Raw genomic sequence first — 12,749 nt, forward strand, 5'->3', positions numbered from 1 at the left:
TATGGGCCCCACAAAATCCTTGACAGGTGTAGTGACGTCAGTTATAGAGTTAAATGCGATAGATACGGGAAGCCTCTTGTTGTGCATCGGGATCTCTTCTAAAGGTACCAGGGGCGTAATGAAGACGCTTACATAGCCAGGGAGTCTGAATCTGAGAAGGCGGAAAGTATTGATAAAATCAGGGAACGAAGGCTTCGATGTTACTAATTTAGTTGCGCCTAACCATATCGACACAATGACTGAAATTTTCGAGATGAACGACAGCGACAACAGAGAGTCAAGAACAGTTGATGCTGCGCGACCGAGGAGACAGAGGAAACTATCCCAGAAACTGGATGAATTCTATGTTGAGCTTTTATAATCTGGAGTAGTGGAAAAGTGCCATGATGGCTGGAAGGAAGTACTGTGAAATAAGGACTCTGATTCGAACTGAACATTAATTCTTATGTTATTCTTTGGTATTGTGTTTTCCTATAATTTAATAGTGATTAAGGTGATTTTTATTTTCCTTTTATTTATTTTCATGCGCGTGGAAGCGCATAGTTTTGGATGAATAGGTTGTGTAATGAGAAAACACATGGACAGTAATTTTCGTTTCGTATCAACTAATTTTCGTTTTATTAAAGTTCATGTTTGATTTTAAATTTTAGCGGGCTTTGTAGCACCGTCTAGCATTTTAGTTTTTGGGTCACGTGATTCCGCATAGTCGAACAGTATAATAACCCAGCCGGAACAAGCACATTCGGTCGTAGTTCACTGAACAAAAAAGGGCCAGAAAGGGAAATCAAAAAGGGTATGGACTAGGGTTTTCGTCGACCATAATGCAAGCGCTACAAGGCTCCTAACAAGAAGCGTGAAAATCTTGGAATCCAGATCTTGCGACAATACACATTCTTACATCTTCCTTCTCTCGTCATTTCGCCCTGTTCGTCTCTCTCTCTCTCTCTCTATCTCTCTCTCTCAATCTCGAGCGAGTAAACATCCGTGATAACAGCCTGGTCGACGACACATTTGGCGACGCATAGGAAGACACAGTCGACGGCCCAGTCGGCGACCATACGAAGACCCATTCAACGACATAGCGACACAGTCGGCGACCCAGACGACAATCCAGTCAACTACCTAGCGACTAATTCGACGATATAGTCTGTGACCCAGTCAAGGACAGAGCGACCCATAAGGACGACCCAGTTGACGACTCAGCAACTCAGAAGTACGATCTAGAAGGATGACTCAGTCGACGACTCAGCGACTCAATTGACGACACGGTCGGCGACAAGAGCCATGAATAAGACGGTATCCCGCTACGGTAGAAATCTGTCGCACTCTGCAGCGCCAGTCCTCAAACAGCTACAGCGGGTTATCACTCCGAATATAAAGACATATCCTAAAGAACCCGAGAGAGCTAGACTCAGGGCAATGTAGCTACGGTATCATTTCCATGTTAAATTACAGTTTGACCTCATATTATAATTCATTGTTAAATATATATTTGACTTCGTGGTGTAATTTCAATGTAAACAAACTGCGTAATGGTAATTCCCATCAGCAGCAGGGAGGGCGAATCCTACAACTTTTTATAGGGTTCCGAATGCCAAAATAAACCCTCCAAAAAAAGGATTTCAACCGGAAATAAACCGTCGACTACGTTTCAAGAGGAACCTTTGGAGGGAAAACCTCCCAGGAGGTCCTCTCGAGTTAGTCTAAATACGGTTTCTGGTTGAAAAATTCATTAATGGCGCTTCGATTACGAAATGAACCAAATTCGTTGTTGTCGCCCTCCCTGCTGCTCAGTTAAAACATTTTATCTAACCCGATTCGATACCGTGTTCGAGGATCATGTAAGTTTATTGTTACAAATCCGTGCGGAGTTATTTTAGCACGACTAAAGAAATTTTTAAATTTATTTATGTCCATATCACCGTTACACCAGGTCTGATGAATATTTCGTAACGTATGAGTATCAACTTCGTTAACGACAGTAAGAATATTACAGTTATCCCTGATTACTTTAGGAATCTGTGTATACCGCTGGGTTACATAAATGACATCTGTGTTTTTGTGTCTACCTCTGGAAAATATTCTGGCAGGATTTGATTGTTTATCCAGCATAATATCATCGTAAACAACTAAATTGTTAATTGACCCATCAATAGAATCGATACCTGGCGCTTCATTAATGTCAGTTATAAATTCAACAACATCATCTCCACTTAATGATTTTGCGCTTTCATTATAATCTTTTATTACATCATAACAACGCTGATCGTCCACAGATGGAGCTACCAAATACAACTTGTCCCATTTCATCCATTTCATTATTAAATTAAGTAACAACTGCGTTTTGCCACTTCCAGATGGACCTATAATAATCATACGAACAGAATTTGGTAGTGCTGCGTGATGCTTAACTGGTTCTCGTCGTTTTGTAGTAGAAAAGTCAGTGATTTCCATTAGAAAATATATAAAAAGAATATGGATTTATATTGTGTGAAATGTAGGGAGCGCACACCGACAAGTGATCTAACAACCATTACAACAAAAAATAATAGGTCTGAGGTTACGGGCAAGTGTGAACGATGCGGTACGAAGAAATTTAAATTTATCTCCACTGGCACGTCAGGTGAAAAACCAAAGCCAAAGTCAAAGCCAAAGTCAAAACCAAAGTCAAAACCAAAGCCAAAGACAAAGTCAAAATCGAGTAAAAAAAAAAGCAACACGGATGTGATATTGCAGCAAAATTAACAAAACTACCCGGTACTCCGTGGGCTAAATACCCAGGAGAAAAACACCTCCCAGGATATAGTTACTGCGGCCCAGGAACCCGACTTGATATCAGACTTGATGACCAGGATCAACCAAAACCAGGTGATTATCCGATAAACGCTATTGATAAAGCGTGTCATGCGCATCATGTGGCTTATAAAAGTAAAAATCTACAAGATAGGCATCTAGCAGATGTGAAATTAATTCACGCGTTAAATTCCATCACTGATAAATCTCTCAAGGAAAAATTAGCTAGCTGGTTAATAAAATCCTCGATGAAAGGTAAATTAGCGCTAGGTGCTGGTAATTAATTATAATGGAGTCGATTTATTATTCCCCAAAAGGATATTGGAGAGGTAGCGCAGCAATTAGTAAACTCGCTGAAGCAGCAAAAGTTAAGCGAGTTACTGCTAAAAATTGGTTATCCCGACAGGCAATATGGCAAATTTACCAACCACCGCCTAAACAAATTCACTTTGCACATTTTAATGTTAGTGTGCCAAATGAAGTTCACCAAGCTGATATATTATTTCTGCCACACGATACCATTAAAATCCGAAGACGTCAAAACACATACAAGTACGCGTTAACTGTAGTTGATGTTGCAAGTAGATACAAAGATGCGGAGCCTTTAACGACTAAAACAGCATCTGAAGCAGCCAGTGCTTTTGAACGAATTTATCAACGAGGTGGTCTGCGATGGCCAAATCTGTTACAAGCTGATCCTGGCAAAGAATTTCAGGGTGCAGTATCATCGTTGATGAAACAACATAACGTCACCATCAGACGAGGGCATACTGAAATTCATCGTGATCAGGCAACCAGCTAATTTTTTTCTGATTATATCACTGTTGTTTTTATTATTAATTTCATCAGCTATTGACTCTTCCAAGATAATCCGTCGCAGTTGAGATATTCTTCTGACTCTGGACACAGCCAAATAAACTAAGTTTGACCACTCGATTCGATCATCAATAATCCAAACAACTGTATAGTAATAGTTAGTCCTTGAGATGAATGAATCGTCATTGCGTATCCCAGCGTCCACGGGGATTTGTTCATTTTTAGTGCATCTTCAACAACATTGACATCAACTGTAACAATATCATTCAGCACAAGATTCTGCTTTCCCCCTGACTGTCCTGGTATATCAACGTCAATATTCTATAAGCGCGTATCAGATGGTCTATAACACAATGGCACTGGCAGTGTTGGGAATTTCTCTTTGTGTAATTGAAATAACTGTTGTTGAAGTGTGTCTCTGACTATCTTTCTACTTGCCACTATCAAATCGTTTGGTTTCCACGTTTTCCAAAAGTCGCTCAAGGAAGTTTCTGAAATCACCTCGCGCATAATTTCACACTGAATTTTATTCGGTTGTAGTCTGATTAATGTTTTATATTCCTTTAACGTTGCATCGAGAGATCTATGATCACCAGTCACTACTTCGTAATAATCAACAAAAGTTTTCAACCAATCGTGTGGAGATGGTCCAACAAACGGAGGTGGCTGACCGTGATCGCCGCACATGATCACAGCTGTATTTTTTGTTAATAACCAATCGAGAAATGTTTTTAATGTTTCTAACGGCACTGTGCACACTTCATCCCAGATAATAACTTTTGGAATATATTTCTCTCCCATTCGATCTGAAGTCCACACACCACCGCTGTATTTGAAAAAGCTGTGATAAGTACAAGAATTAACTCCTCGTTGTTTCATCTCCCTGGCGAGTCTGTGTGTTGGTGTTAGCACAATCATATCTGAAGATTTTCCACGAAATAATTCGATTACTCGAGTTGTCTTACCAGATCTACCCTCTCCGTTCAAATAAACGGTTTTGTGTCTGGATACTGGATCATACACAGATGGTGCATTCGACATTTCTGATAATTCTGATTTACAATAACTATCTTTAACCGCAATATCAGCGGATTCACATTAACAGTGTAACATTTCCTTTTTTATTCTCCATGAACTCCATGTTTCATCATTGCTTGTGAAACGAGGTAGTAATTCTGAATACTTTTTATCGATATAAAATGAATCCGTAGCAACTCTAACTGCAGTGTCAGGAAATCTATTTACTTGCGATAGTAAATTTATAGAAACATAAGCGAGCATCGAAGATCTTAAATGGGTGTACTGAGGTGATTCTCCTTCGATATAACTAACAATTGTGCCCAACTTTGTTCCGTCAGACAAGTAAGCGTCTTCCCGATTACAGAGTATATCTCTCGCAGTGGCATCATTAATTATAAAATCTAATTCAGCATCATCCATAATCAATCGTGAGTGATGCCGTTTATGATCATATGCGCCGCCTGGAGTAAATTTACCGATTATTCTTCTACCGAGATCTTTTGCTGTTTTTCACTGTTGTTGAGTTTAATCTTAAGAATATTAACAATGACATCCGTGGACAAATCTGGATATTCTCGTGCACATTCTTCGAGACTGATACACTCCAGTGTTGGTAACCAAACCGAAGTTTGTTTTTGATACGATACAATTGCTTCACTGACCGTCAACGATATCAATATTTTACTATGAAGCATATATCGTAATAACACTATTGGCGCCCAACGTTTCTCCGAAAAATGTCTGCCAAACCAAACATAACAAATCGGATGAAGATTCATAGTGATATCAAACGACGTTACATGAGCAAATCCTGTCAGGGAAAAATCGGGTAATGGACCATTAATCGATACTCTTACCATTTCATGACAAAGATGACCAAATCTCGCAAAATATACAGCACACTCGCCCATCCCAAGAAAACTTCCAGGATAACACGCAGTCATGTCTACGGAAATCATCTCACCGATATTATACTTGGTGTTCCACAAACCGCCGTGTCCGTATTCGATACAACTATCCTGGATATCTTCAAGGAACTCAGCGTGTGTTGGTCTCCATGAATTTTTTTCTCTCGCGGCATGGGCAGCAATTGACGGGACTGTAAAACAATTAGTTAATAACTGCTCAGTATTTTCTGAATATTTCTGTGCGAGTTTTCTCATTTCTTCGTGGAGAGATTCTTTACGATATAATTCACCGTTAGGTCTTACAAATTGATCATAGTCGCCTTCTTCGGAACTTTTAAACAACCACACTGACACAGGGTCGTTTTTGCTTATTTGGCTAATAGCATCAAATATTCCACTCCAAAAACTCTCTGACGAGTAATATCTCACAACAGATTTCCTGGAAATATTGTGACTGCGGAGCTCCAAGCGTAAGAATTGTGGTCAATGCTATTTATTGGAGTTCCATTTCGATTATATTTTGATTTGTATAATACTTCCCCTGTTATCGTTGTTACGGTTATGGGAAATCTTAATGCTTTTTCTAACTCAGCAACATCGCTTATTGACGCTCCTGTATCCTTAACCGATTCAGCTCATTTGTTTATTTTTTCACGTCGCAGATCAGTTAAACAGTTTCCACGCTTCGCATTTTTAAAATATTCTATTACTCGCTCGGCTACACAATTCAGCCTTGATAAAGTCAAGGATGAAAATCTCATTGGGGTAAGTTTATTTATGTTGGGATTTTTTATCGGATAAATTCCATAAATGACCGCTGTTACGGGATACGCTCGAGCGTATTATGGTCTGTCAATTCCAGTCAGCATTCCTGGTTTGGAATCTTTACTTAACAGAGCGGTTTTTCCACCAGCAAGGACAGGGTCACCTTTGTCACGGATAATCCAAGTATCATTATCCGAGCGCACAATAAACTTTATTCTGAAATGGTATTTCTGGTTGCCTTGATGAATATCAAGGTAATCAATAATTGTTTTCGCTCGTGCATCGCTCATTGTAGTATCAATGACTTCATCAGTGTCGGGTATAATTTTGAATGTGGACCACACGTGAGATGCCCCATCTTTACGAAATTCATTTTTGGCATCTCTGATAATATCAAACAGATCAGTCAGGGCTCGTCTTCGCGAATCAGGAGTTAGTCTGTCGAGATCAAATCTAGAAACCTTTCTGGGCTTGACTGCAGATAATCTCTCAAACTCCTCCATATTATATTTAAGGCAAACATTTAAATAAAAAATGTTATATATATAATGAACCATTGCAATTCTGCGGAGAACATTCCCAAAGTATCCGGAAAGGAAAGTCAGGACCAATACCATGTCTGAAATGTGGTGTTGGGGTTAGAGATAAAACACAATTATGTGCAAATTGTGGGGTAAACGATACCGCGAGCTTAAAAGATATTATAACAAAAAAAAATGATATGTTAAAATGTGAGCGCGATTATATAACTATGTTTTCAGACAAATATAAATTAGAAAAATGACATTATTATAATGAACCAAGAATTTGTCCGACACCCTATCATCAAGAATTACGAAGCGAATCGTAATGGAATAGTTAGAAATTGCAGATTGAAAAAAACCAGTTGGTATTGTTACTAATTCTGGTTATCTAAAGTTCAGAGCTGGGAATAAAGGTTATTCCTGTCATCGTTTTGTATTCGAGGTATTTAACGGAGTGATCGAAGATGATCTTGTGATTGATCACATAGATAATAATAAACTTAATAATAAATTATCTAATCTACAAGCCATCTCACAGAGTGAAAATTCTGCACGAGGGGGGACTGGTAAATTTAAGAGCGTCACAAGGAAAGTTGTCAGATCTTTCAACATAAGCACCAGTGAGGAAAAAATATTTCATTTAATGTACGCGGCTGGCAAGTGTTTCGGTATTCAACCGCGTTCGGTCCAACGTGTTGCAGATAAAATATTAAAATCAACGTTTTCATACCGGTTTGATAGCTGGATTTCATTTCATTATGTAGATACAGATAACGGAGATAACTCTGTAGCGACTGTGTAAAAGTCAATGACGCAGTTATCCCGAGTCAAGGTCATTACCTGTAAATCAGCGAGCAGAACTATAGATAGTTTTTTTTACACAGCCAATTGTAACAGCAGTCTATTTTCACCTTGCGATGTTCAATCCAGGTAAATATTTCGGCTGTGTTTAGTTGTATGACATAATCGTGGTATTTTGTGCTCGTGCATGAGAATATTTTTTTCGCGATTATATTAAAAACCCCTGCGATGGCAGTTGATGAAGAGACGATTATTACTACAACAGTTACTGGTGTTAGTGCTGATAATACTACTCCGGTGGATGCAACTAACGCGGATACAGAGTATACTAACGCATCCAGGATGACTGCTCGTCGTTTATATTTTTTTTTACTTTTAGGTTGTATTTATCGATGAGGGTTTTTAACTCTGATTGCCATTCGAGCATTTGATCGTATCCATATTGTTGCGCATCCAATGTTGTTGTTGATGCTGTCGTCGACTTCGTCAAGAAGGTCATTTATTGTCTTACGCAGTAACCAATTCAGGTTTTTCAGCTATGAATTCCAAACACCACCAGTAAGATGCTGAGCTTAATGTATTATCGACGGCTTCCACTATAAATATTTCCTCGGTTCCCTTGTTTAATATTACAGTGACAACCCCGGAAAACCTGTCGGTGGAATGTCGCCAGGGATAATTTGTGAAAATATCTAACACCTTCTTGTAAAACACAGAGAGTCTGTGCATACCAGTGACTGCTGCGGTGTATTTGATACTATTATTTTCCGGGGTCCATGTTGCTTTTCCGGAAGATATCGTGTATACCATGTTTTTAATCTGCGCAGGGACAACCCCAGATGGAATTTTAATCAGATTATTTTTATTAACGATATCAGGAATCCCACTTACAACATCTTCGAGTGTTTTTCTGACTGTATCCAGGCTATTTTGAGAGTTTCTACCAAATTTTATAAACACATTTACGTGATCGTTATGATCACCCCGCAGCGTGGATACTTCACGGTTAATGGTGCCGTATTTAATGTCTACGTATCTTTTTGTCACTGCATCTTCGGGAGATGTTGGATCCACTAACGCTGTTATCTTGTTCCCGTTCATGTTGAGTTCGCCTGTCATTGTGTCACCGGTATTTTTTAAGCGATTAGTTACACTTGCTGCGATTTGATCTCTGATGGTTGTAAACACATACTTGAGTCTCTGATTTTTCCGCTATCAGTGAACACAGGGATGTTATCCGGGACAGCTCCAAGAACCCTGCGAACTATATCATTCCATTTGATATTGCTGGTTTTTAGTTTTCCGTATTGGTCCTGAAAAATAACAACCTCATCTGGGTCTATCCCGATCAGGCTTAAAAGATTATCGATTTCATCTTTGGTTGCATATTTTGATAAATCTATATCACTGGACTTCACTTTTCTGTTGAGAAGAGATCTTCCGTAAGTATCAACCATTATTTGATAGGAAACTGTTTAAATTGACCCGCGGTGTATTCATGCACGACTTTATGAGGCGGTTTGGTTGATTTTGATATCGCGGTGAGAACATTTAATACCTCACGACCACATATCGGTGGATTGGTCAGTGTTTGTGTTGGTAGTGTTGAGTACCAAACTGAAATTGGAGTTGGAGTACTTCGTACTGGAGTGCTTTGTACTCTGTGCACATATTTCAGGAATTCAACTGGCGGAGCTAACCCATACGAATCGAAATAGATAATCCCACGTGGATCGATCGCGTAAGCAACCCATTGAGTTCCAGGACCGTTACTGTTATCGAGATTAATAATTCCAGTTTCTGGATTATTCGGTTGTTGTGGTAATTGATCTCGCATAAAAACGCCTTTGAAATTTTTTATATTTGATTGTTTAGCAGCATCGAGCAAATCACAATTTGACATCGGTGAAAACACTTTGTGTTTTCAGAACCGTTTTGGGTACCATGAAGGCGGAGTTCCTGGAAGTCTGAGACCTCGTACTTTTTTTGGTATCCTTTTCCAGTTGCTTTCTTTAAAGCCATTCCGGCAGCTTTTCCAACAGCTCCCAACGCGGCTGCTTTAGCGACAGCTGAGACAGCAGCAGCTATCAGCGCTGGTATTGCTGCGAGAAGTGGACATATACCACCTGATTTAATCATATCCTTGATAGCTTTTGCAGCGAAATCAAGTTGAACTCCAGTTTTTGCTTGCTTCGCTTTATTGAAATGTTTTAGTTGGGTTTTAGTCAGCGATAACCTGTTTGGACCGCCGCCAGAGATTTGATCGTTTTTTAGTGTTATCGCCGCCCCACATACTTTTGCGTTTTTTGATTGTAATTTCTTTACCTGACCAGGAGTCAGAGTGACATTAACGTGACTATATGACATTTTATAATAAACGCGATTGATCTAATTGTCTTTGAAAACTACATATTTTTTACTGGTGCATCAGTAACTCTCATTCGTCCACCAACACCTTCAAGTAACATCGCCTTATCACTGAGTATAACAGCAATTGCTCTGTACTCAGCTATAACCCCTCTATTTACTTGAGCTCTGAAATGCACATCAACGACAGACTGTCTAGTTAAATCAAGATGCTCCAGTGAGAAGTAATAGATTGGATAATGTGACATAAAATCCAGTTGTGATATTTGCAAACCAGTATCGATATTTAGATCACACGCTAGATATTTCATCAAGCGATGATATACACGTGCAACATGATAATTAGCAAAATTTAATTGTATATTTTCAGATGGTTCTTGATGCCCGTTTATTCTTAAAGAAACATCAGTAACACCGAGTTGATCAAATATCATGTGACTCCGTGTTTGTGAGTTTATTCGTGCAATATGCTGAAGAGCAATGAAAATATGTCGCGGTGCAGAAACTCCCTGCTGTGATGCTATATGCCATGTAAATAAACCATTAATATCACTCTGAATACTATCTGTGGTTGTTGTAAGCCATGATAACAACCTTTTACCACCTTGATCCATAAAAGAAAGCAGTCGCTGTTCTTCAGCAATTGCTGGAATCATTACCGGCATCCACAACGAAAGTTTTTTCAACACTACCTTATCAGCGTCACCCGCGGGTCGCCATAACGCATCATTATCATCATTTTTTCTAAAAAACGCAACCGTATGTTTTGCTCCGAAAATTACCTTTCGGACATCTCTACAAAATCCAAAAATATGCGATAGTGGAATGGCACACAAAAAATTTCTACGACCAGTGTTTAACATTTGTCTACGTGTATGAAAAACCTAAATTAAATTCTGTATTAGCGCTAATAATCATGTCTTCGACAATATCAGCAGGACTAGGAGCAGCACGGTTTTTTGGTCGTCTAATAATAAACTGATCACTGTTAGGAAAATCAGAATTATCCTTGGCAAACATCATTGATAGACCAGCTGATCTTGTATAATCATCAGAATATCTTACTAAACCTATTATTGTTGTAGCCACATCAACATTGTTCTCAATTGACTCAATTTTTTTCCCATCAATGAGATACGTAGCGCTTTCAAACAAAGCCATGATTCCATTATTGACAAATCCGATTTTAACCGGATCCAAGTATACTGTATCATCTGTTTTTATAATTTCACCTACTACTTCAATAAACGCTTCAGCGGGTAAGAAATATCTACTTGTGTCTTGAACTTGCAATTCAATTCGTCCTCGTTTATCTGGTTCTCGTGCATCATAAGAATAATAATGAAAATCGCGCACCGATTCATCCTTGGGTACTGGTGCATCTATGTCAAATGCTGTGTCGGATTCCCGTTTAAACATTTTATTATAATTTGTTATCTTCTAAAACGAAGACCACTTCCCGACACCAGTCTTGTATTTATTTGTTCAGTCCCTTGATTTATCAACTCTGCTAGTTTTTGATTTGCAGCTTGATTTATTACTTTACTAACATCTGCAGGCATTACTTCGGTGCCTGGTAATTTCACCGGTGGTGGCTGGACCGCTTTTGGCCTGCGTATTAATCGTGCTAGTCTATCCTTGATTGCCAAGAATACTTTACTGGCAACGTTACCAACAGCACCAGTAGCTTTATCACGAATAACGTCAATAGCTTTCATTGATAATTGTTTTGCGATCGGTATTGCTTTAGGAGCCATTCCCGCTAATAAACCCTGAACAACATCACCAAATCCATCTCCGTAAGTCATTTTGTATACTGGCAATCGTGAATTTACCACCCTGACCCTAACTGGCCTACAATGCGATTCGTGTATGATCATTTTATTTAATTATTCACTTATCTAACAACTAGTCACTGTGATAGTCATCAACAAGCTCATTAATAAGTTCTCGGTAGATACCAGTATCCATGATACCACCTTGAAATAATCGTCTGCAAATATCAACTGCTTCATTTATTATTTCTGGTGAGTTATTTCCAGCTCGCTTTCCTCCTATGAGAACTTCTAGTCGTTGCACATCATTGATGATATTGTAAGGACAGTCAATAAAATCACTTCCCAAACCACTGCCAATAGTGTCAGGAGGATCATCATCATCCCTTCCTGTTAACATCCGTTCCCTTTCTCTTTTAAACTTCTCAATTGGCTCCCTCGAAATAGTACGTTGTCGGGTATATAATCACTGCAGGGGTGAAGGGTTTTGCTGCGATGAAGAAGATTGTTGTTCTGTCTGTTGCAGAGGTGGAGAAAGTTGATATGAAGGTTCCTGCTGAGAGAGCTGTTGTTGTTCTGCTTGTTCCATAACCTCTCTATAAAGTCTCTTTACTTCTTCATCAAGAATTCTGTATTCTACATCATCATCTCTGGCTTGTTTTTTGTTCTTATATATGCGATATATCCATTTAATAAGATTATCATCAGTTACGTTTTCAAAACCGGGTTTTAAGATACTAGATTTATTAAACATATTAATTAATATTTTCTGGGTAAATTTTCTCTTTTAATAGGTTTAATATCTTCGATAAAATTCTCCCTAAATTTTGCAATCAGTTTCACATTTTCCTTTATTGGTTTAGCAAGTTCTTTTTTCACACCGGCAACTTCAGTACGAATTTGTTCAATATCTTCAAGTATTTCTTCACCGGGCTGAGGTTGAGCTGCTATTTTTTCAACTTGCTCAGCGGTCTGCTTTA

This window comes from Sinohyriopsis cumingii, chromosome 7 (genome assembly GCF_028554795.1).
Source record: "Sinohyriopsis cumingii isolate HCF-2022 chromosome 7, ASM2855479v2, whole genome shotgun sequence".
Taxonomy (NCBI): Eukaryota; Metazoa; Mollusca; class Bivalvia; order Unionida; family Unionidae; genus Sinohyriopsis; species Sinohyriopsis cumingii.